The sequence below is a fragment of the Pogona vitticeps genome, chromosome 4 (assembly GCF_051106095.1).
Source record: "Pogona vitticeps strain Pit_001003342236 chromosome 4, PviZW2.1, whole genome shotgun sequence".
NCBI classification, from domain to species: domain Eukaryota; kingdom Metazoa; phylum Chordata; class Lepidosauria; order Squamata; family Agamidae; genus Pogona; species Pogona vitticeps.
The window spans coordinates 47134710-47161773 of NC_135786.1; the positions used below are offsets into that span (position 1 = coordinate 47134710).

The window sequence follows — 27064 nt, forward strand, 5'->3', positions numbered from 1 at the left end:
GTCGCTTGTCCCAGCTCCCGCCAACCTAGCGGTTCGAAAGCATGCAAATGCGAGTAGATAAATAGGGACCACCTTGGTGGGAAGGTAAACAGCGTTCCGTGTCTAAATCACACTGGCCATGTGACCACGGAAAGATTGTCTTCGGACAAACGCTGGCTCTATGGCTTGAAGAGCGGGATGAGCGCCGCCCCCTAGAGTCGGACACGACTGGACAAAAAATTGTCAAGGGGAACCTTTACCTTTACCTTTATCCTACCTAGTAAGTCCAGTTGGGAGTCTTTTCTGTAAGCCATTTGAGAGCAACACTGGGATCAACAAGAAGTATCTTTCCTGTTGATTCTGATAAGGCACTTATATACACACCCATGAATGAAAACATCTCTGGATTTATAATGTCACTTAATGACAGTTAGAACTGTCTTTCTGAGATGAAGTAGAATTGCAGTGGCCATAATACAGGGGTGGGCAATTTTGTTGGAATGCAGCTCCCATAGCCCTAGAATGGATGGCACATTAACAAAGCAGAGGAAGAAGCTTAGCCCAGCATTTCTAGGTGGCATCCCTCGGGCTCAGATCACATACCACTTTTGAGCCCTAGACAGCACAGCCACAAGGGATTCTGGGAGTTATATTACAACTGTCTGAAGAGGGTCACAGTCACCTATCTTTAGTATATAACATTCTTCTAGAGAGAATGTTATTCTGCTGCATGTCCAGCAACTGAATCATTCAGCCACACCCAACGGAGGAACTGGGTAAAATCAGTTGCGTGGCTGGTTGTAACAGGGGATTAGACCACAGCAGTGACTCAGAGATACATTGGGTATACTCCAAATGGGACCGGATTTTACCATAGCCTTTTAATATTACATCCATTAATTTCTCATGGTACATTAGAAACTATGTCTGAAATTCCACTGTGCAGTTACACAAATGGCATAACAAATTGCCATATGATAAGAAAGTCCTGTAGGAATTAAGTGTTACACATCAGTTGCACAACTCATTATGCAACAGATAATGTCTAACAGCAATGTCTTGTTATTGTTTAGTCGTTAAGTCGTGTCCGACTCTTCGTGACCCCATGGATCAGAGCACACCAGGCCCTCCTGTCTTCCACTGCCTCCCGGAGTTGGGTCAAATTCATGTTGGTAGCTTCGGTGACACTGTCCAACCATCTCATAGATGTCTTAACTTGTGTCAGTTTGCTTCCTAAAGCATATTTGGATAACCACGCACATAAGCAATGTATCTGCCTATTTCAAGTCAAACTATTGGTCCCTCCTGCCCAGTATTGTACAATCCGCCCCTATTCTGACCAAGGGTCTCAGATCTCTGATATCACTTGTTACCTTAGGGGTAGGGAACAGTTGGCTTTCCAGAGGTTTTAGAGCTTCTATTCCATCAGTTTTTTCATCCAGTATGGTTGATTGTAAAAACCTACAAGAGCCACAGTCAACACCACCCAGAAGGCCCTATATCTGGGTTACTCTGTGGGTTTACACTAGAGACCAGGGGTGCTGGGGACTGGAACCTGGATTTCTTTACACAAACCTTTCTTTAGCAAAGGTTTCTAGCAGCCATGTTCCACCAGCACACCATCAGGAAACTATTGAGAACAACACTCAGTTTACTGAACTTGTTTAGAATGTATATGTTGGCATGTTAACCTTTCTAAAGAATAAGGCCAAATGCAGGCTAGCAATTGCTTCACACCATAGGGCTATCTGGCAATAGTTCTGCTTAACTATGACTCCTTCTGGGCATACAACTGACATACTGCAAAAGTTTTTAAAATTTTATGTGCCCGAGGCCTGATTGGTAACAATAGAAACTAACCACTGGAAATGATTAACTTTGGAAATAATCATTATGTGACCTACAAAAACAAAGACCAAGTGGCATATGGCCTTATGGAGGCTAATTAATTTATTGCATTCCAATTAACTACACAAAATTGTCCCAAGAGGTTACTTACAGTAACAACACTATTCCTTTCAGCCTCTGGACAGAAACCAAATGCATCCCTCACGGATGGAGAGAAATCCCAGAGCTTGCCCTGCAAGAATGTAAGCTTCTCCAAACCCAGTTACACAAGAATCATAAAAAAAAGAGCTTAGGGCCTCAGGAATGCTGAGCCTAGCCAAATTCCAAACAGTCCTCCTTCTCTGAGTTTCAAGGCTAAACCTACACTTCCCAGAGCCCAGATGACATTTATGCCAGTGCATGTCAGGCTGATGTAACCATTCTCAGCAACTCCACAGAGTGGAATATTTTTGGGAGATGTACTCAGTCACCCTTCACTACAAAATGGCTGTGGAAAAGCAAACACACAATGTGATCAGAAGAGAGCAGTCCAAGGATCCTCTGAGAGGTCATAAGACGCTTAGAACAACACTTTCACACTGTGTGGTGGTTACTGCATATAAGCCATAAATCACTGCATTCTATACAGAAGGGATGAGGAATATGTGACACCTGGAGATGTTCAAGAATTACTACTCCCAGCATTCGCATTACTGATTGCACTGACTAAGAATAAGCCATTTGGGGTTTTTTGGCTCCCATCCCCTAGAATTGTTGAAGAATTCTCCAGGCAGAATTATCAGAGTTCCAGCCCAGAGGCTCACACCTGCAGACACCTATTTATTGCTCACTTGGACCAGGGCCTCTCAGGCTATAATGTACCAAAAAGGATGGGGTGGTCACAGTTCTTCAGGAAGCACTTTCTATATAGCCTAAAGTTCAGCGAGACTATGAATTCCACTGAGGTAACTTCTCTCCTTTTTGTACATTAACAACAGGAAGCAAGGCCTGAAACAGCCATGGAGTCTCGGAAAAAAATCCCAGTTCCGGGTCAATGAAATGCAGGTGTCTATAAGTTGTGGGTCAGTGTGCTGGAACTCCCAGGATTCTACCTGGAGAGAATTCTGGAAACTGGGGCAGGACAAAAAAAGACAGCACCTACTTAGGTGCATTGTTTCCATCAAGGCTCAAACCACAGTTTAAAAGAGCCAGCAAAAGTAGGTGTTCATGTATATATTATACATGTTCCTTTGTTGTCTTTTTCCTTCACAAGCTCCTTTTTGCCCAAAGCAGCAAGGGATTTGTCACACCTCCTTCTCTTACCAATCCTTTCCAGGAAGATGTTTGTGCATTTCTATCTCCTAGGAGACCAGAAACCTGTTCTCCTGGAACTTCAGAGTTCAAATACCTATCAACCTTGTTGCTGGTGTTGAGGCTTGATCAGGAAATGCTAATTAATTTACCTCCTTTTGGAAAAGCCTATTTGCAGAAGGTTCTGTAAGTGACGTGCTCAAAACACAAACATTAATAAGCCAAAGTTATGATGAAGTGTCTAATCCTGTTACAGTTGTGAGACTTTCAACACGAAATAGGGACATCTTGCTGTTCTATCCTTCCGGACTGTCTGGCTGGGATGCTGTTGAGCAGAGCGCTGCCGTGTCATGGGCTGTCCAATCAGTATACATGTGGAGATTCCCATTAATTAAATCAAGCTTATTTTGTCCAAGGAAGTCCTGGATACCCACTTATGTTACTCTCACTGCATATCTCTTGAGGCTTGATGACAGGGATTTTAATTGCTACTTATTAATTATTATTTCCACTAGTATGTTCAAATTGGCCAGCAAGATAACCATCAACAAAATAGGACGATTTGAGTTCCAGTTCAGAGCAAACACAGGCATTCACTTCACCCTCCTCTAGAGTATTTGTGAAATTTAGAAAACCATAGTAAAAGTTCTGTTTGTTTTACTGTAAAACAAATAGTGGACTCTTAGCACCATTTGAGTTTGTTAAATGTAGTTCTGAAAATTAATGTACTAGGAAAATTGCAAACCTATCAGCTTCATGGATAATATAATAATGTTAGCAGGAACATCAAAGACCCTGTGCCACCTTAAGGACTAACACATTTTATTTGGTATATACTTTTGTGGACTTTTGTAGTCCACCTTATCAGAAGCTTATAATAATGCTAGTAATATCTGATGTACTTTACAATTAGATTTCATATATATGGATCTCCATCATTTTAAAGTCTTTTGTTTGCAAGTTTGGATGTTTCATATTTCTGAATTATAATGGTGCAGTACCTACCAGTAATGAGTGTATGCAAGTCATCTAGTGTGCCAAAAACATTCCATACAACTAGAAAACTTAATTTACTCCAACCAGACTTCTCTCATGCCGATACCTCTCTGTTTCTTTACAAATGCAGAGCCAGAATAGTTTGTTTAAAAAAACAAGTTACAGTTGTTGAACTTGCTGGTCTGAATGAGATTTTAATACAGCCTGGCAGACTGTAGTCAACGGCACTCTTCATCAAGTAATGACATATAGCAAAATTTTGAAATCGCCATGCAAAATATCTGCAAAATCCTTCTGCCATATAGAATCATTTCAGTCTCTACCCCACACAGCAACATCCTCCATTAAAACCCCCTTTAGGGTCATTGTCAAAAGGCAACTTGATCAAAAGAAAAGTTATTTGCATGCTAGTGGAAAGGCCACAGAGAAGAAGCCAGCACATCCTCTAATTGAATGGATTTCCACAGGCCAGAAGCAGCCACTGAGATAGCCCCCTCTTCTCTCTGTGACGAATGTGTCCCTCATGTCAGATAAGGATTGGGGGGATGGATTTGCAAAAATTCATAGCACAGATGACAAATGCTCCTTGAAATCAGCCACTGTCCCAGACACACAAGAAGACAACTTTAAGGGCAGAAGTATGGACCAGTTCAGATTTCAGTAAAAGGTAAAAAGAGTCTTAAGGGTTGAGAGGTATAAACTCACATTGCTGCTAATCCACAGGCCAACGCAAAAGCTCGCATAGCCACACTGGCATAAAAGAAAGTCCAAAATTTATACGGAGGTAATAAATTTACCAGGCCAACCAAAAAGCCCTAGAAAAGGAGGGCTAGCTTTTGAAATTATTATCTTTTCATCAGGGGAGCAAAATGTCATAAAAGGAAGCAGGAAGGAAGGGAAAGAGTGAAGTTTTGGTTTCATGTTCTTGTCGTTGACGTGTCATCTTGTAATTGTAATGACGGAGATGGGCTGCAGATGATAAAGATTCACAACTGGAAAGACAGAAATCCTACTGCAGACAATATAAGTGACCACAATAAACTGAACCCTACAGGCACTTCAAACACCTGGCAGTCTTTATAACACCAGTACTGGAGGTAGTTTTAGAGGTTGGATGAGGTCAAGGAAGACAGTGCAGCCAAACTATCTAGCTTTATCTGTTTTGCTTAATTACAGTATAGCACAGTAGTGAGTACACCCTCTCACATTTCATAAATATTTTAGTACCATGTTTCCCCAAAAATAAGACAAGGTCTTATATTAATTTTTGCTCCAAAAATGCATTAGGGTTTATTTTCAGGGGATTTTTTTTTCATGTACAACAATCTATATTTATTCAAATACAGTGGTGCCCCGCATAGCGACGTTAATCTGTTCCAGATTAATCGTCGCTATGTGGAAACATCGCTAAACGGAATGGAAAAACCCATAGGAACGCATTAAACTTCATTTAATGCGTTCCTATGGGGGATAAACTAACCGTTCAGCAATGTTCCTCCATAGGGGCGGCCATTTTTGGTGCCTCTAAAGCGAGGCAACACAGCACGGTGGCCATTTTGGAACCACCGACCAGCTGACTGAAAATGGGGCCTTTGGCATTTTCCCCCAGCTGAGCGGCGGGAGCTTCAATGGTCCGCCGCTCAGCTGGGAGAAAATGTCGGCAGTCGGTCGGCGGTGGCTTTGGAAGGACCCCGAAGCCACCGCCGACCACCGACATTTGCCTTCCAAGCTCTCAAAGGGTTCCCCCCCCGACATTGGAGAAAGCCCTTTGAGAGCTCAGAAGGCTCTCAGCGGCGGCGGGGGCAGGGTAGGGTGTGTCCTTCTGAGGCTACTGCCGGCATTTCCCCCCAGCTGAGCGGTGGGAGCGGTCCTTCGGAGGCTCCCACCGCTCAGTTGGGGGAAAATGGGGCCTTTGGGGAAAAATCGCAAAGCGATTTTTCCCCATAGGCAACATCGCAATGCGATTGCAAAAGCGATGGCAAAAAAGCCATCGCTATGCGGATTCATCGTTAAATGGGGCACTCGTTATACGAGGCACCACTGTACAGTCATGTCATCTTCTTCTGGTTGCTGCACAATGGTGGAGAGCAGGGTTTCACTTAACTGGGGCTTATTTTGGGGGCAGGGCTTATATTACAAGCATCCTGAAAAATCATACTAGGGCTTATTTTCAGGTTAGGTCTTATTTACGGGAAAACAGGGTATATCTTTTCATGTGACAACACTGAAGAAATGACACTTGGCTGCAATGTAAAGCAGTGAATATACAGTGGTGCCTTAACGACCATATTCCATTCCAGAAGATGGGCGTAATTCAAAATGGTCATAAATCGAAGCAACATTTCCCATAGGAATGCATTGGAACACGAATAATCTGTTCCAGCACAAACAACAACAACAACAACAACCCACAGCCAGCCCCATCGGAATGTGATGGGGCTGAATAACAAATTAAAAAAAAAAAAACAGAGCAAGCCCCATCAGAACACGATGGGGCTGGGGGCAAAAACACAAAAACACCAAAAAAAAAATCACAGCACAGAAACATAACCCCCCCAACCCAAACCCACCCTGCAAAATAAATGTACTTATTCAGGAGCAGAAAGCAGCACCAGGCAATCCAAAGCCTCCTCCCATGCACACACTCTGTTTGGTTGAAAGATCTACAAAGAAGCTCTTTACCAACCAACAGTACTCTAATCTGAATTCCCCACCTTTTTTCCCTGCCTCTTTTGTTTGCAACTCAAATCTTCGGCCACAAGTTGAAGCAAAATTTTGCGGCTGGAGCTGGTCACAACTTGAAATGGTCATATGTCAGGGTGGTCATAAGTCAAGGCACCACTGTATAGCTTGTATAACAGTGTAAACGTGCTGTCCCCTCAAAATAACGCAACACACAGCCATTAATGTCTAAATCGCTGGCAACAAAAGTGAGTACACTCCTAAGTGACAATGTCCAAATTAGGTCCAAGTAGCCATTTTCCCTCCCTGGTGTCATGAGACTCATTAGTGTCACAAGTCTCAAGTGTAAAGGGGGAGCAGTTGTTATCGCTCGCACTCTCTCAGACTGGTCACTGGAAGTTCCACAGGGCACCTCATGGTAATGAACTATCTGAGGATTTGAAAAAAACAAATTGTTGCTCTACATAAAGATGGCCTAGGCTATAAGAAGATTGCCAAAACCCTGAAACTGAGCTGCAGCACGGTGGTGAAGATCATACAGCAGTTTAACAGGACAAGTTCCACTCAGAACAGGCCTCACCATGTTGGACCAAAGAAATTGAGTGCCTGTGCTCAGCATCATATTCAGAGGTTGGCTTTGGAAATTGATGTATGAGTGCTGCCAGCATTGCTGCCGAGGTTGAAGAGGTGGGATGGGGATCAGCCTGTCAGTGCTCAGACCATACGCTGCACATTGTATCAAATTGGTCTCCAGGGCTGTTGTCCCAGAAGGAAGCCTCTTCTAAAGATGATGCACAAGAGACCCCACATATGGTTTGCTGCAGACAAGCAGACTAAGGACATGGATTTCTGGAACCATGTCCTGTGGTACGATGAGACCAAGATAAACTTATTTGGTTCAGATGGTGTCAAGCGTGTGTGGCAGCAACCAGGTGAGGAGTACAAAGACAAGTGTGTCATACCTACAGTCAAGCATGGTGGTGAGAATGTCATGGTCTGGGGCTGCATGAGTGCTGCCAGCACTGGGGAGCTACAGTTCATTGAGGGAACCATGAATGCCAACATGTACTGGGACATACTGAAGCAGAGCATGATTCCCTCCCTTCGGAGACTGGCTGCAGGGCAGTATTCCAACATGATAACGACCCCAAACACACCTCCAAACTGACCACTGCTTTGCTAAAGGAGCTGAGAGTAAAGGTGATGAACTGGCCAAGCACGTCTCCAGACCTAAACCCTTTTGAGCATCTTTGGGGCATCCTAAAATCGAAGGTGGAGGTGCGCAAGGTGTCTAACATCCACCAGCTCTGTGATGTCATCATGGAGGAGTGGAAGAGGACTCCCGTGGCAACCTGTGAAGCTCTGGTGAACTCTATCCCAAAGAGGGTAAAGGTGGAAAATAATGGTGACCACAAAAAATATTGGCACTTTGTACCCAATATGGACATTGTCACTTCGGGGTGTACTCACTTTTGTTGCCAGCGGTTTAGACATTAATGGCTATGTGCTGCGTTATTTTGAGGGGACAGCACATTTACACTGTTATATAAGCTGTAGACTCACTGCTTTACATTGTAGCCAAGTGTCATTTCTTCAGTGTTGTCACATGAAAAGTTATACTAAAATATTTATGAAATGTGAGGGGGTGTACTCACTTCTGTGATATACTGTATATTCCATTTCTGGTGATACAAACTCTTCCACTGTAGGTGAACAGCTAATTTAGGTCACAAAAAGCAGGAGTAACTGTTCTTGCACAAAACAAATTCCAAAATCTGTACGAGTAGAGTTTTTAAGCATTATTTTAAGAATAAGAAAATGGCAAGCCTAAGGGAAAAGAAGAAAATGTGTTCAATTTTAAAAAGACAATTTAAGTAAAAGACAATAATTAACCAGACTCACCCACACAAGAAAAATAAGAAAGCTATCTTCACCTAAATTAAACACTGAGATTCCTTACGAAACAATGCATTAGCCCCTCACAGGGGGTTAAGATGTAGCCTATATAATTAAACTGTTAACCCCCTACAGTGCTTTAAGCACTATAGGGTGACATATAAACAGTACACTTTTCATTTTTGCTTTGTCTTAGGAAACTGAAGTATTCACAAATGTTGTTTTGTGAAAAGTTGTTGCAACTATGGCATACACCTCTATTCCACAAACCTTATATCACATGCCTACTGTTGGTTCTTCATTCAGTGTTTTGGTCAGCACAATGTTTCATGAAGCATCTAAATAAGGAAGTGAAGCGCTTGTGCTGCTCCACCCAAAAATGACCACGGACAAACTGCTCCATTAAAAACACATTTGGGTGGCATCTAGCTCAAATCTTCAATTGGGGACATGCCAAATGTCATTGCAACTATGCCCCATGACAATTACCTTCTGAGTAGTACACCAATGAACAAGGAAAAGGAGTTTTGTACCCTAAAATAAGATTTTAGCAATTTCATCCTTCTCTAGAAGATTGCTCTTCTCAAGATCCCCTGTCCATCTCCAAATGAATTCTCCAGATCAAAGTCAGGTGCAAGACTGGCACGTTTCATAGGGCAAACCTAGAAAATCTTTGGCTCGCCAGATGTTTTGTCCTTACCCAGCAAGGACAATGGTAAAGGACTGTGAGACTTGAATTCCAAATCCACTGAAAGCTAGAAGGTTCCCCACTCCTGTTTTAGAGGAAAGTCTCTCAAATATCCCAAGCCTTTTTAATATTTATTGGTATAAAAACATATTTATTGGTATAAAAACAAATAATGTATTATGGCACCATGATGGGGCTTCAGAACAATTCTTACAAAAATTAAGTTGTGGGGCAAAGACAACATTGCAGCATTTCATTGAACAGCTTATCCTTGTGGATGAGATATATTAATAGGAGCAGTCCAAGGGTTATTTTAGGTCAAGCATCCCTTATCCTAATTTTTGAACTATGAACATCATGTGTTAAAATGAGTCTCACAGAAAAGCTGCATTATGGAAGGGGTCATATTAAGAGCAATTTTGAAGGGAACATTCTTCCTCTTATGCAAGTATATCATTTTGGTTAATCCACAGATTATTAGTAGTGAAGAGATGAGTATCCCCAGTTCCTTATTCAGACTGGTTATGCAATTGTATATTGAACTGGGAATTAGAACCCCACCTGTTCTTCCATTAAAAATAAAAAGGGCTAGAAATTTGCAGGAAGATACAGATTCTCTGAGTGATTACACAAGGAGTCAGATTGGAAATACAATTATTTTTTTTCCATCTCATTATTCTCTTTATATAAAATATTTGAATCCAGCTGCTTTTAAGGCAGTTGATAATAATAAAATATACAGCAGAAAATAGCTACAAGCAAATAACAAAGTAGAAAAAACAATAACCTTAAGCTAACCTTAGGCTATGAAATTAGATATTCCCCACTGTGCATCCCAGGAGAGCCAGCCTATGTGTCCTCGGGTAGGCTGCATAGTCCAGGATGACCTCCAGAAGAAAGGAATTTTAAACCACATCTGAGTATTAGCTACCTAGAAAACCCTGAAAAGGGTCGCCATAAGTCAGAACTGACTTGACAGCACATAATTATTATTTAGAGAACTATAGAGCTGGAAGCCCTCCACGACACAGAAGGAAAACTCTGATTTCAAATCCCACTGAGGCACCGCTATCATCATCCATGCCATGAGGGAGCAGCCTGGGTAGGTGGGGCTCATCAGTCTAGGAAGGCAGCCCATCTAAGAGAAGGAAAACTCCGATTTTAAACCTCCAATGCCTTGTGGCTATATCCACTGATGGAAAAGGCTTCAGGAGTTATCTTTGAGGTAAAATCCAGAGCTGGAGTCCCGGAGACAGTTTGTGTTGTTCTGTCAACTCTTGTGACGTTGCTGGAACCAGTTGTATTGGCTCTTGCCTTTCCATTAGACTATTTCAGCGACATGGAGAGGGGGGGATTTGCTACTTGGGTAGCTGCCTATCCTCCATATTGTTTTGCTCAGGCTTCATGCTCTGGAGGGGACACTCCAGCTTCGCATACAGCATCGAAGCAAAATCAGGGAGCTGGACGGGGGACAGATTGTATTTGTCTTCAGTGTGGAAGGGGTTGTCACTCTCGAATTGGCCTTCTCAGCCACACTAGACGCTGTTCCAAGTCCTCCATACAGAGCACGTTACCACAGTCTCTCGAGACTGAAGGATGCCTACTCAGATAGAGCTGGAAAGGGTCACTAAAAATCACTGAATCCTGCTCCCTGCAGAAGCAGGAAATCCACAATGTAGTGTAGAGCTGGACAGGATTTATTTTGGGATACACTAATCTCTCTCTCTCTCTCTCTCTCTCTCTCTCTCTCTCTCTCTGTGTGTGTGTGTGTGTGTGTGTGTGTGTGTGTGTGTGAGAGAGAGAGAGAGAGAGAGAGAGAGAGAGAGTGATAACCCCATATATAATCACACTTTTGTGGGCAAGCAAAACCTTTTAGGACTATTCAAACATTACGTGATACACCTTGGCACTCAGAATTTTTCAGACTTGGCTGGATTAGAAAACAAGGAAATTTTTGGACTTGAATCAGAGCTGCAGTCAGTACCTGGCACCAGCAGGACTTAACTGCTGATCTTGGCTCTCATTTTCTATAGCCATATTAATTGGATTTGTAAGCCACCTGCCATTTTAATTATCTGCAATGCTCCCAAAGTATCTTCACTCTGGAGCATTTAAGCAGTCACACCTGTTGTTATGACCCACCATCAGTTAAGTTCATGAGGGAAGCACCAGTGTATGAAGAACCCCCCAGAAGAGGGCGCTTTGTCAGTGGGATGGGCTCAAACTTGATTGGAGCACTATTATCGCTGTACTGCAATGCTTGGAAAAGTTTCATGATTTGGTGACAACTGCTAGAATCCCTCAGAAGCTGAGACAGCAGCACTACAACTCTTCTTCAACCTCCTGATTCCCAGAAACTGAAAAGGATTAGAGCTTAAAAAATCGCCCTAGAGCCTGGTGTTTGGGGGAGTGGTAGCCCCCAAAAAGGAAATTTCTGAGCTCTGCACTGCATCATACTTAATATTTACTTTATTTTATCCATGACTTATGAAGGGTTAGGATGCTCAGTTGCTATTAAACCCAATGAATGACATAACAGCTTTAAACAGATGAAGGCAACGCACCTCCACGAATAAGAGCCCCTATTAGTAGGAGTCCAAAACATTTAAAGCCTTTCCAGAAAGCAAAAGTTTTGTGAAATAAAGTTTCGTTTGTCTTTGGCTGGAAAAAAAAAACACAAACAAACAAATACAGACCTCTCAGTATCTCTTCAACACAAGCTACCTAGAATTATTTATTTATTTATTTATTTAATTTATATGCCGCCCACACTACCCAAAGGTCTCTGGGCGGCTTACAATATTTAAAATACAATAAAAATTCAAAGCAATTAAAATACAATTAAAATATACATAAAAATTGCCATTGGACCCACAGCTAATATTATTTCAATTAAAAGCCTTCTGAAACAGGAAGGTTTTGACCTGGCGCCGAAATGTCATCAGTGTCGGCGCCAGACGAATCTCTTATTATTATCCATATTGAGCAACAACACTGGATGTTCCATTTTAACCAATATTTCAGAGGCATTTAAATTAGCAAAATATGCTTTCTAATAACTAGAATGCAAGCATTTTACAGGAGTAGACAGCAGCAAATCGCTTGCACTATATTGCCCCAGGTTTGGCTATAAAAGAAAACACAAAGGCAGGCTTCTTGACCTTCAAACTGAACCTGTACTAAACCAATTAGCGATAAGACAGCAAGCCTGGCTGGCCCAGCAGCCACTCTCATTTTATCTGCTGCGCCCAGGGGCATGGAGAGGAGGCACATGCCACCTGATAGTTTATTCGCATGCCCAAGAATAGCAGTGAGGCTGCCCCAGTCTCCGATTCCATGGCTCTGGCAGATCAAAGTCCGGCTGCCAGTAGTGGAAACTCCGCTCACAACCGCAAAGCAAGCCCTTCTGAAGGAAATCCAGCTACTACTGCCAGGACATATGCACTCTGTATAGGCTACTCCCTAATGGCTTTCATCCACAAAGCAGTGTTGGCCCAATACTGTCTGGATTCCTTGAGCACAACCGCAGCGGGCAAGTCTCTCGGCTCAAAAAGCTGCTGAGTCATCATTTCTCTGTAATGATGTCACTGGGATAATTACACAGCTGCTAATGTTGGCAAGCTCTGCTGGAAACCCACATGGCTGATACTCAGACAGACTTCATCACTAGCTTTACTCTGGTAAAGAAAAAGAAAAAGAAAAAGAAGCAGAGGGAGTCAGCTTTACTATCCCGAGGAGATCAAAGAAACATCCCAATTTGTGGATTACTGGCAAAGCCTGCTTTCAAAAAAACCTGAAAACTTGGTGGGCTCCAGCAACAAACCCAAGGACGTGGGGGAGGGGGAGATGAGACACAAAGACATAAAACAGAAAGGACAAGGTTAGCTGATTGCTTGAACAAGCAGAGTCTTGTCATTAGTCGGTGTACAAAATGACATGATCAGGGTGGCAGGCAACAGACCTGCTGCCATCTGAGTTTCCTCCAGCCATTAGGATGGGTGCTTCCTCTCCAAACAGAGCAAAACAAAAAGCACAACTGGGTCGACATACATCCCAGGCGCTTACAACAAATGAATTTAAAGCAGGATTTGCAACATCCATTTCTGGACCAAAATGGCCATGTTGATTCCGGGAAATTCTTGGAGTTAGTATTTTAAAAAAAATTCCAAGAGCTCTCAAAGATTGCTTACTTCTAGGCATCATCAGCACATGTCATCCATAAACATGCATCATGAGCATCCACAAGCACCAAGAGACAAATAGCAGTCTAAGGACAACACTGGCAATTTAATAACAGGTGACCTATCCAGAACCAGGAAGAACCCATGGTAGATGTGGGAAGTTCACCTGAACATTTGTGGCGAACACCCCTGCAGTTACCCAAGGAGCATCCTAATAAGGACTATCCTATTTTTCAGTTTTGTCCTGACATATTTCATTTTGTGAAGATTAAGAATGCTCGTGAATAATTTGTTGACATATGTGTTACATGCCATCAAATCAGTTATGATTTATTGGGACCTTGGTAGTGTTTCTGAGATATGTGAGATGTTTAAATATTGGCTTTGCCAGTGTCCACACTCATGAATTTTCCTGACTAAGCTGAGATTTGAACCCAGTATCCTGAATCTCCATCTACCACTCTATTCAGTACACTTCACTGGTTCTCACAACTGTTGATACTGATCAATTCACAGTTTTTAAAAAATGAAAAGACTGAGTGACACAAGCATGAAAACACACAGAAGGAGACATACCCATATTTTTCGCTCTATAAGACGCACTTTTTCTCCCCCAAAAAGTGGGGTAGAAAGCCTGTGCGTCTTATGGAGCGAAGGTAGTGATTTTGCCCCCCCCCAGCTCCATGGGCGGGGAGCCTCCCAAGGGTCCGAGTGAGCCTTCCAGGACCCTTCCAACGCTCCCCACGGGGCTGGCGCGGGCGAAATCGGGAGCTTCCAGGACCTGGAAAGGCTCAGAAAAGGTCCTGGAAGCTGCCTATTTCGCCCGCGCCAGCCCCGTGGGGGGGTGGGGGGAGCGTCGGAAGGGTCTGAGTGAGCCTTCCAGGACCCTTCCCACGCTCCCCCACCCCCCACGGGGGCAGTGGGGACGAAATCGCCACCTTCTGGGGCTCTTTTGAGGCTTGGGAAGCTTCAGAAGAGCCCCAAAAGGTGGCGATTTTGCCCCCTCTGGCCCCCAGGGGAAGCAGGGTGAGTCTCCAAAGGGTCCTAGAACACACCCTAGAACCCTTTGGAGACTGACCCTGCCTCCCCTGGGGGCCAGAGGGGATGAAATCGCCACCTTCTGGGGCTCTTTTGAGGCTTGAGAAACTTCAGAAGAGTCCCAGAAGGTGGCGATTTCACCCCCTCTGGGCCCCGGGGGGGCAGGGGGAGTCTCCAAAGGGTCCTGGAACACACCCTAGGACCCTAGGACCCTAGGGTGTGTTCCATAAGATGGACCTCTCCATAAGGCTCACCAAATTTTAGGAGAAGAAAGCAGATTATTTTTTCCTGTTTTCTTCTCCTAATAATTTGGTGCATCTTATGGAGCGAAAAATACAATATTTTTTTTCCTACACTGGAGGTCCCTAGCCTTTTTGGCCTCATAATCACAGCCAGACTTGGGACAGTGTTTTGTGGAGGAACTTCACAAAATGGCTGCTGTGGTACCTTTGACCATTCACAAGATATCCAAATCACAGAAGGGAAACTCGTGAGGCTGATAGGAAAGTCACTTGCCCAAGAATCTAGGTACAGGTCAGAAATGGAGTCTGTGGTCCAAAACACAACAGCAATCATTTGAAGCCAGATTTTTCAGTTCCAGTTCCCATTTTATAGAAAGGCAAAATTGGGAATGTTCAGAGAAAGATAAAAAACACAAAGAGATAGAAAAGAAAGGCAAATGTATATATACACTCACCCTCTATATAAGACAGACATACCAGCCATGCACAAACATACCCCACACCAAAACAAATTGGAAGAAAAGGAAAACAAGAAGAAAAGGAAACACTAGAAGAAAAGGAAAACAAGAAATAGGGAAAACACCCCATTCTCATTGCCACACCCTCGATCTCCCAAAAATGCTCTCTAACATCTTCAGGTTAGCTTTCTCATTTGTATAGGTAGATTACAGCACATTAGAATGAAGGCCTGCAGCTGCCTCCCATTTTCACTTTCTAAGGAAACCTTTGAATTATATGCATACCTTATAGCACTATGATACTTAATTATTTTTAATTAATCAAAAGCAAGCTTTCAAGTGAGCAGTGATCTCTTCATTAGATAAGATGTTACCAAAGTCAGTGGAAATAAGGAATGAGCCTGAGGTGCACTAATAAAGTGTCCATGATGGGGAGCACATTGAGGTTCTAACAAGGTGCCACGTGGAGAAAACTTGTGCAGCGATCTTGCTGAATCACAATTTGACTCATGGGCTTCATCAAGATTTTGAAACAGTTTTGTTAGCACTTGCAATAAGAAAAAGCAGTTGAATGAAGATACCACAAGATTCCCACAATGGAGGTATCTTTGCATTTTGCTTAAACAGTGTCTGGCAACAGCTTAATGAATGCTAGGATTGCTTCTGCATAAACACTGGAAGCTTTGAAGACATTTCTATTGTCTAAAATCCTGCTACTCACCCTCATCTCAATCACAGTCTGCTTACTGAAACTGCCACTCTGTATAAACAACAACTATCTACCAATAATTTCTCTCCTCTATTGTTGCCAGATGCATGGCTTTGAGATTCTTGAAATCTTAGGAGCAAACTTTTTTGGGAAGTGGTCTGAAATCCACAGTGTGAGCTTTTGTGGACTCGTGACAAGCAATCACTGGAGTAATTCCAGAAGTGCTTCAATAATTTTCACCCATCAACCCACACCTAGAACAGTCCACACAAGAAGTACATTTTCTGGATATCATGGTGCAATGACAGAAGGGACAGATCAACACTATGTTATATCAGAAACTCAGTGATGTATATTTATAAGCCTCCAGCTTCCACACAGAACACAATACCAAGTCCATTGTCTACAGCCAAGCTCTCCAATATAAGCAGGTTGTCTCAGAATTACAGGATAAAGACTCAACGCTCAGGACCCTTTCAAAACCCTAAATCCCAGCTGTGTCCTCATAATTTACCCGGGCAGCACCTTCAAGGCTTCCAAGAATTTCAGCCACAACATCAGGGATTTATTTATTGTTCATATTCTAGTGTGCTGTATGCCAGCAGTGCTCCTTGTTTTCCTACATAGAAGGACCGTCTCTACTCAAAAGAACGAATGGGCACAAAGTGATATCAGGAATGGCAACAAAACAAAATCAATTTCAGAACCCTTCACTCTGTCTGAAACCTACTGAAACTGTAAGTCAAAATTAGAGTAGGTCCATTTAGAACTTATGGAAGAATGACTCATCAAATCACCACTGTTTCAATGGGCCTACTCTCATACAACTTACTAAAGCTAAGCAACAGGATTTCAGCCCCTGTTACGGATCTCAAAGTGGCTATTATAAAGAAAAAAGAATGGCAAAGGAAAATTCAAGTGGGAAACAGCACCAAATTCACTATATAAATAAGTTCCAGTGCATCTCTGAGGGTCTAAATCAGTGATGCCTAACCTTTTTGAGCCCGGGTGCCCAAACTGGGGGGGGGGGGAACGTGGCAGTGGTGAAAGGGGAATCCCGGGCACGGAGGTGCCTCCAGACCCCACTCCAGATCTGCCTCCAATTGTGCCCAACCCCCGCTGCTGTTCTGGATCCTGGCCCACCGCCTGTCAGGGCGCTAGTACCGCGGCTGCAACCACCTCCTGAGGTTTAGCTGCGGGGGGATAGTGATCTGGTGACCTATGGCTCACGTGTCCGCAGAGAGGGCTCTGCGTGCCAGCTGTTGCACACATGCCAAAGGTTCACCATCATTGGTCTAAACAGAGATCAAGACTTCCTAGTCCATTATATATACTAATTTACTCAGCTTTCTGTTATATCTTATGGGTACAAAATGGTTGTCTCCCTTAACACCCTCTGACCTCTGTCCCAGAAACAACACTTTTTCTTGTGATAGCCAAGTCTGGCTTGCATACGCCTTATCACCCTGGCCAGAATTAGCAAGTAATTAACAGCTTGCTAGTTCTACTTCTTTTAACAAACAAATTCTCACCTTATCATGGTGGTTTCTACAAATATAGAGGATATGTATTTGTACTCCATGTGTCTGAAGAAGTGGATTTTGATCCACAAAACCTCACATGCAATAAATCTCTAAGTCATCAAAGTGCAACAATATTTTGCGCTCTCTCACTCTCTTGCACTCTCTCTTAATTTAGCCAAGAAGCTGAGACACATTGACATGGTTGCTTTTTTGGAAATTGTCACAGTCTGAGGATGCTTTTTAGACTGTACACAGAAGAGTAAATGACTGCTCTGCAAAGCACCCAGCTGATCTTTGCAGATGAGATACATATTGTATAACTGCTATCAAATCACTCATTTTCTATTTATGTACACAAGGGACACAAGAATTGCCTCTCCACCACTCTTTCATTTCCTTACAGTCTGCATGCCTGGTGGTTCTAACCAGCAAGGTTAACTTTTGTGCAGTATGAAATTCAAATTCAGTGGTTTATAGGCATTCACAATTTATCTGTTTCACAAATCTGGTGACCAAAAACTATTCCCAATCAGAAGGGGGGGGGGGATATTCTGTTTTCTCTTAGTCTTCTTTTCTCAGACCTAAACATGATGCCCAGAGTGTCACTACCAGGCAGTGTTAATCCCAATTAATGAAACTAAGGGGGGGGGGACAAGTTGCCCTGTGTAATTATGAACTATACCTTGATATTAGGATGTGTGGTTGCTGTGTAGTTTCATATTGCAAAAACAAATCTGGTTTAATTCTCCAGAAAGTTCAAAAATTAACATAGTTTTGAAAAATTACTATTTTAGAACTTTTGGAGCTTAACAACTCTCATAATATCCCAGACAGCACAACCACCCTACTGACTCAAAGATTCAGGAACTTACAGTGCAACAAAGGAACTTGTCCAAATCCTGCAAGTGAATATCAGAACTAGATTGTAGCCATCTCTAGATTTTACAGTGAGTAGCCTGTAAAGTAATTGCTTCTTACCCCAACTACAAACATAGGTCCCAGCACAGAAATCCTTCACCACTACCTTAAACAACCTAAATTAAAGATATCTGCATATTTTCCTATGGCATTCTTTCCTATAGAGATTTTCCTCAGTTTTATGTCAACAGCCGTAACTGGGCAGGGTAGCATTAGTCTAGATTCATGTGGACTCATCTTCATCACACTATTCACCCAGACAGTCTACTCTTCCATATAGAAGCCCATCAAATTAGCTAGTTCATTTCTTCTTCTTTTTTGTTCATGTTCCATCCTGTAAAGTTTACAGTGCAAATAACTGATGGTTTGATTTTTTTTTAAAAAAGGCATGGTACACACTGCTCTAGCACAACTGTGCAGTTGCTTACTAACACTCTCAATCCTCTATTCACACATCTATATCATTCTAAAATAACTTCCTACTTATAAAGGCGGAAGCACTTGTTGAAGTTCTTGAAGCCGACTGGCTAAAAAAAAAAAAGATGAGTGTACATTTAAGATTATTTGGTTGGAATGCTAAGGAACTGGAATCATAGCAAGTCATTACTGCTGCCTGTAAATAAAAAGATAAATAGAGTCTCTGTGATGCTAAGAATAGGAGACCTTGCTGCAGGCTATTTTTGGAACCACAGCTGAAGACATTTAGCAGGAAATGCTGCTGGAGTCCAAACTATCAGATATAGAAGTGAAAAGTCATCCAACTCTACCCTTCCATCTTCTAAACCATTTGCTCTGCCAGTAAGACTATCTGAATCAGAGTCTAGTTTGAACAGATTAACTGGCCCTCTATCAATATGGGTTCCTCACTTCTTTCCTGTTAAGTCTTCACTCAACATCTTTTTTTTTCTTACATCATGTCTTTTCTATACCACAACAGTCCACTTTTCTGCAATGCAGAATCTGCTAGCACCCCTTTCTTTTTCTCATACTTCTGTTACCTTTATGCAGTCTCTGTGTGGCCATAATCTCTCCAAATTGCCTCAAAAATGCATCTCTTCAAATATAAATAACTGCATGTATTGTGCACATAGTTCACATCTGCATGCACAGTCACATATAAGACATAGCTGTGATGCTACTTGGTTCTTAAGCTAAAGGCTTCATCGGGGCATTCTTTTGCATAATTTTGGGAGTAGTTTACTGAACTTCTGACCATACAAGAGAGACTCACACTGCCACTGCTCACCCAGAGCAGCACTAGCTCTTGGAAAGCTGAGTTAGCACTGGCATGGGGGAAAACCACACTGCTGATTCCGTCTGCACTATCAGGGTAATTTCCCACATTACTCAAAAAGTGAAGAAGAAGACCAATACTACTGACTAGACATGGGAAACAAACACAAATGCATGGCGTGTGGCTCTGTCATTGTCATGCCAATCACAGAAGCAGCCCGGCCAGCTCTTCCCCACCTACCACACTGCCAACCACTCATCATCTGAGCGAGAAGACTCCACACCACAGTGGTCAGCTGTGTGGGGAAGTGGGGAAGGGCTGGCCAAGCTGCTTCCATGATTGTCACAACAATGGCAGAGTTGAGCACCTCTAAGGCCTCAACCCCTGTTGAGTGAGGGATTTTCTATAATGAACATGTATGGCCTCCCTGACCCCTCTCTCAAACCACCTATCTTCTCAGTCCAAAATTAGTCCATCTTGGTCATCAAATGAGTGGCCTTTGTCCTTCAAAGCAAGAAACACTGCTGATTATGGTCCTAAGCCATTGGCCCTCCTGTGCTGGGGCATTCTGCTGTTTAGTGGCTGTTTCCTTTCTCCAATGTAAAGCTCCAAACACTCATTTTTGCACTGGATCGCATATACCGTACTATATTGTTCCTGCTGTGTCTTGATGTCTGGCCTTTTGACTTGACGAGTCTCTGCCTTAGTGTGTTTGTGGGTTTGACTTAAATACAATATGTCTCCTATTTGTCATGTTAACTTTCCATCCCTCACCAGAAAGATCAGGACCACACACAAGAAAGACTGTTAACAACCCATGACGTTGGGTGGAGAAGGACTGCAGAAGTGGGATTTTCACTCACCCCCGAGTCCTTTGTCCACCTAAGGAGCCTATTCAGACCAAGGGGAAGTGAAACCAATGTGGAGAATATATCATGGGTGTCCTACCATCTCTTCAGACTGAAGAAGCTACTTGGATGAGTAGTGAAATGTTTCAACCTAATAAGAAAGAAGTTGACATGCCTCAACTTCCAGATAACCTCTCCTGGATGACTGAGACTCTTCACGGATATATTACAAAAAGCTTTTGTGCAAACTACCTTGAGACATATAGGTGCTAAAGATCTAAACACAAAAACTGGCTTGAATTTCCTCTCTTCCATAACACACAGAAAGCTTAGTTTAAAAAAAAAAAAAAGAACTTCCAACCTGATTTAAACCTAATAATTACGTTGTTGTGCTGGATTTTATTGATGCCATTGCTATGGCTTGATAAATAAATATTTTTCTTTGTCTGCACGTAAATTTTACGTGATCTACAGCCAGTTATGGTGCCATATTACTCTCTTTGCAAAGAAATTTAACTCTTGTTTGAAACAAAATGTGACTGGAGAAATTCATAAAGGCCACCTGGGGTTTTCTAGACAGTCACACTTCATCTCAAGACAATTATCAACACAAACACAGGGCAGAGAGAAAGATCCTAAACCATATGCATCAGTCAGGTTCTCAGCATTATCCTGAAACCTCCTAAATACATTTCCTCCAAAAAGCAAGAAGCCTTTCTCATCCCCCCAATCAAATTAGATGGAGGTACTCGTATATGAATACGAATATCCCTACACAGGTAGCATTAATGAGGGTCCAGCTCCATGGGGCCAGATGGTTCACTCACCAATCTGCTGCAGATGCAGATGGAGCGATTCTACCAACGGATCTGCAACACGTGATCTGTTCACCACTCTTCAGCCTTGCAACGAGCCTTGTCCTCCCATCTACTGCCAGGAGTGGCGAGCAGATCGCGCGCTGCAGAGCCATTGGTAGAATCGCACTGTCCACGTTGGATCGGTGAGTGGACTATCCAGCCCCATGGGGCTGAACCCTCATTAATGCCCCTTGTACGGGGCATGAATATTTGTATTCATGTACAAATACAAATACTTCCATCTCCATGTCTATATAACTCTGTATGACAAAAACAGCTCTTTGAATTGGGAAGAACTGCAGATGGGAAGGGATCAGAGTAACATGTTCCAAATGCCTATCCCCGTTAATAATCTCACTGCCATGTTCTGCACCAGCTACAGCTTCCTGACAACATTCAAAAGCAACCCCATGCAAAACACACTCGAGTAAGATGGAATGTGATCGTCACATGGAGGCAGGAAGCCAAAGAAGAGAATATGTCAATCTGGAGGCAAGACCCCTTTGAACTGCAACAGTGGCATTCACCACAACCCATGTACCCAGTGCAGCAATCAAAGAGAGCATGTCAAAGGCACAAGTGAACAGAATGCAACATCACTGTCTCCTGTCCTGATCAAGAATGCTTTTGACCTCTTACATTCAGGGCGTGGGGCCAGCATTTTGTCTTCCAATGAATTCTGGCTGTGATTCAAAACAGCACAAGACAAAATCCACAGAGCATCTTACACCCTCTTTAATAACAGCCAACATCCAAAGTGTCAAAAGTTTTAATTCCTTACCTTAACTCAAAATGGACTTCAATCTAAATTTTGGACATCAGGCAAGGAGAAAGCACACAAGCTGAAGATGTTTACCTGATCTTCAAAAATGGTATAGGCATTGAAAATGTTTCCCTCACCCAGATCAGTTAAAAAAAAATCCAAGCAGTTAAATATGAACCTCGGGTCAAAGAAAATAATGGTGCCTTTTTTAAAAAAAGAAAGTTTATAAATAAAACATCTTCATCTTCATTCTTTATTACAGTCACAGACCAGCAAGATTATAAAAAGACAGAACACAGAGAAAAATCCTATATGGAGTATATAAATCGTTCTTTCAAGATGATTGCAACATTTTCTCTCTAGTTCTCATAGCAATAAATAAAACAGTTTAGTCTAAATCAAATGAAAATTCTACAATGTCTGAAATATATATATTTGAGTTCAAAATGGCTGCTTCACCTTCAGTCTCTTACAAAGCACCTGAAAGTGGCATTCCAGATCTGCCCCTGAAAAAAGGCAATCATCTTCTTTTGTGAAAATACTCTTAAATGTAAACCCTTTGAAATAAATCAACATAAATCCAAGTATCTCAGCTTTGTAACAGATTGGCTGGCTGCTTCTATGAAATGCATGATTATAAAACTAATCAGTACCAACTGACATTAAAAAGTATTTTCAGCTGGACTAAACTGAAATTCTTTTTGGGCAATAATAGTCATATACGTACCCATCACTGTATACAGTACAATTGTGTTCAGACAATTCAGAGTTAGAGCCCAAGTCACCTAAGAACTCACTTAGAGGTGGGAAGATTTTATATTTCCATGCCCTACAGTTAGAGTTACATAACTCCTAACCCCCTGCATACACAAAACCTGTCCTTCTGTGTATGCAGAAATATAATGTTGTCTTTAAATTGTATGCCTATAGGCAAAGCTTCTTATTTTTAACTATAAATCAACATAAATATAAATAATAATATTAATCAGAGAAACTCAGAAATCAGAGTGATAATGTTGGAATTCATGATGCTGATATTATCATGGAACAGAGACTGATTGTAAGGTTTGTGTACCTTACAGTGGCTAATTGACAAAGTGCCTTGGTCCATCTTGGCTGCATGCCTGGTCATGCTCCCAACTGCATAACAGAAAGGTACCCTTGCATATCATCAATTAATCACACAAATCAGCCACAGCAAGTTACACAAGCATCAGGTGAACAATAGGACTCCAGCCATGGAGGAAAAACAGCTACACACAACAGAAGCCATTTCAAGCTGTTCTTCGGTAACATATGGGGCGAGAGCAGACTATTTGTCATGCAAGTTCAGCCAGACAACTATAAACAATTCAGAGCCAAAGGAGCATCAGCCCTCAATTTGAGCACATCACAACGGAGTTCAATACAATCCTTGCAGGAATCACATCCTCTGCTCCAGACTCCCTGGATTTTAGTTTTTTGTCAAAAGAAAGCCAGTAATACATTCGGACCACATATAAATCTTAGCTATAAAAACAGACCAGAGGAGAGTAAAGTCGAAGACATCTTTTCTGAATTCTCTAGTCTGTGTCACACAATGCCAGGCACCCATGTGGTGTAAACAGATTCTGATCAAGCCAGCAGTGGCCTACATACTCTAGATTTCCAATGTACAATTTATATATTACCATCCTAATATTTCATCAGTTTGAGAGTAGAGGGAAAGAGTTAGGATACTGTATCTTACAGTCTCATTTTCTCAAATAATTGGACACGTATGTTTCTCTTAAACTTTAACCAGACAATTGATTCGGGCTATAGGGTGAAAGTGTCATCAAATCAATTATGACTTTTTGTAACCTTTTTCAGGGTTTTCCAGGTAGAGAATACTCAGAAGTGGTTTGCCATTCCCTTCTTTTGGGGGTGCTCTGGGACTGCAGCTAGCAGACTGGATAGCTCAAGTGGTTTAGGTAACTGGCTGCGGAGCGAAAGGTTGGGAATTCAGTTCCACACTTGTGCCTCCCTGTAGGAGGAAAAGCCATGTGGTCTTGGGCAAGCTGCAGAAAAAAGGAATAGGAAACCACTTCTGAGTATTCTGGAAACCCCTGAAAAGTTTTACTATAAGTCAGAATTGACAGAACATAATTATTATTAGTAATATATGATGAAAAACTTCCAGGAATCTAGGCTCGTGGCTGGAATTAAGTGTAATTCACGAGTTATTCCCAATGTTAGTGGAAAGTTAAAAGTATGCTGCCGCTTTGCATAATTGCTTCCTTAGGAGAAGTGTCCTGCTTTGAACCACTCCAACGTTTGGAATAGGCAGGCATTTAATTACAGTGGAGTGCTTTTCCAATTCCATTTTGTACTGCAGTGATCAGTAGCTAGCCAACTTTTTTTAAAGGAAAGCTGCCTGCCTTTTTTGTTTGTTTCTTTGTCAATTTTATACTGATGAGTAAAAATTCCTAAATTAGCCAAACCCCTTAAACAATTTTCATAACACCAACACCTGAAGAAGACTCCTGAAGAAGACTTGCATTGTTTGTAACTTTTTAGCGATCCACTATGGTATCTATCCCAGACGTTTGTCCTGAACAGATACCCTATATACCCCAGCTACCCAAACAGGTACATGGGAAAATTCATTCTGTAAACATAAATTAACTCTGAGAAGGAAACAATGTCACTGTTTGCTTTCATACCTTATACAATTTACCCAGAAATTATAACATTCGTAATAGGGTGCTGAGTCTTAAGTGGATTAGGCCATGAAAAAGCATCTGCAGTGAGAAGTAATTTAGCAACAGGTTCTTTCTTGGGAATTCCCAAAAGGGCTAACCATAACCAGAAGCAGTGATCAAATATTCATGAGTGTTACAATTGTTTTCCTCTTTGAGGCAAAACTGCATTAATAATACTCATGAGCCCTAGGAACAAACAAAAAGCATCTAACGGGCAATGCTCACAGCAAACCTTAACATGACATCCCAAAGAAAATCTTTTAACTCCTGGCAATGTCTTGCTCCAAATCTTTGCTGTATCACCGGAAACAAGGCAGGTCCTGTTGCAATTACTTACTGTCATGGGGTTTGTTCAGATGTGGTTGTGTTGGCATTGCTCCCTAGCTCCTTTTCGTTACACAGATAAGGACTGAGCAAAAGGAACATCTCTCCACTCATATCTTTTATGTTGATCCAGATGCCCCCTTCAGCCACTATCAGTCCAAATATCTTCCACTGACGAAAAAGGGAGGAAACAACTACTTGCATATCACCTAGAACATAAACCACTTGGTACCTTCATCTACTAAAATTCCCAACCACTAGAAGATCTAATAACAGTGACAGCGGGCATTAGGTAGCAGTTTTGCACTTTGAACTGAAATTGAACATTTAAACACACACACCCTTTCATCAGAAGAAGGGTGGGTACATAAATTAAAGGATCTCCTGCAGAAAACTGCAAAAGAACCACTGTGTCTACAACTGCCAAATTTTTACAAAGCATTCTTCTCTGTTAAAAGTAGTGTTTTATTGCCACAAGTCGATATTTTGCACAACCTTGCAAAAGTGGCTGAAATTTTGTCACTTAGCATAGTAAGTCACACTACCGTAGGCCCGTTTGAATCAATGGAACTTATGGAGTTGGTTCGCCAAATCTCCAATGATTCAACAGGCCTATTATATGCTAAGCAACAGAATTTCAGGCACATAAGCACTCTGGTTGGTCCACTATGATAAGATGCACCTTTCATCCCCGTGATACATTTAGAATATTGACCTTAAGCAAGCCACCATCTCCAAGACCTTCCCTTTGATATATGGAAATCATGGCCACAAACCAGTGGTGGTTTTACAGAGGGAACTGGTTCCCTCAGTGGAACTAGGAGAGGGCCAATTCCACTTTGAATCTAGAGCTTGCCATGTACCCTCAAACCCACCCCTAGAGGGCTTGAGAACTTTCATAGCTAGTTTTCAGATAGCACAGGGGGCTTCAAGGTAAGAATGTTCCATCATGAAGGTTGGGCATCCATCACCAGGATGCTGAATGCAGGCTAGGATGGCCAATTTTACCCAGTGTTTTAAGGATCGCTGAAATATCAAGTCTGGGTGGAAATTCTTCCTTGTCTCCTCGCATGCAGAAACACAGAATTGCAAAACTACTTCATGAGAGAGCAATGTATTTTGTAGCACTCTTGACAAGAGAAGAGAAAGTGAGGATTTCTGTACAGATTAAGCAAAATTACACAGTCACACAAATAGTGTTTTAATATAAACAACATGTATTGTGCGAAATCATAGTGACTACTTTGTTGTACAGACTTTTAAGGCTCAGAAGCATTTGAGGGACTGAACTGCAGTTTTATTAACAATCAGCCAGTTGTTCGGCGCTTACTGAGTGCATGGACTTCGCTTCTCAAAGTGTAAGGGCAAAGTTTTGTTACAGGGACAAATTAGGAATAGTTTGATGGAAAAGAATACTCCTTGTCTCACTCTTGGTCTGAAAGACAGGTATCTAATGGGGCTTTAAAATTCTTCATTGGAGTGTCTTGTCATATTAAGGCAGCCTGAACGGAACTAGCAATGATGGCTTGAACTTTCAATGTCAGCAAAGATAGACTAGGTCAGTGGTTCTTAACGTGGGCGATAATGCCCCCCAGGGGGCGATTTCATTTTTCAGGGGGGCGGTAGAACGAAAAGGGGCGGTGTGGGGGCGCTGGAGCAGAAGGGGGGCGGTAGGGGGGCGCTGGAGCAAGCCAAACCTGTGAAGATGGCTGCAGCCTTTTTACAGTGTGCATGAATATATATGTTCCTCCAATTTTAATTTAGTTTCAGATTTTTGTCTTGAAATTTTTAGTTCCTGCATTTGTTTTTATGCCCTTTTTATATTTCTTTTTGCGTCTTAAAATTCACTTGCAGCTAAATCATTAAA

General features: G+C 42.1%; 1 protein-coding gene across 1 annotated transcript in view; it reads right to left on the reverse strand.

Moving 5' to 3' along the window:
* The window catches only part of MAPKAPK2 (MAPK activated protein kinase 2), a 111739-nt gene that overhangs the window by 76430 nt on the left and 8245 nt on the right, over nt 1-27064 (reverse strand). The gene's annotated exons all lie outside the window — the stretch shown is intronic.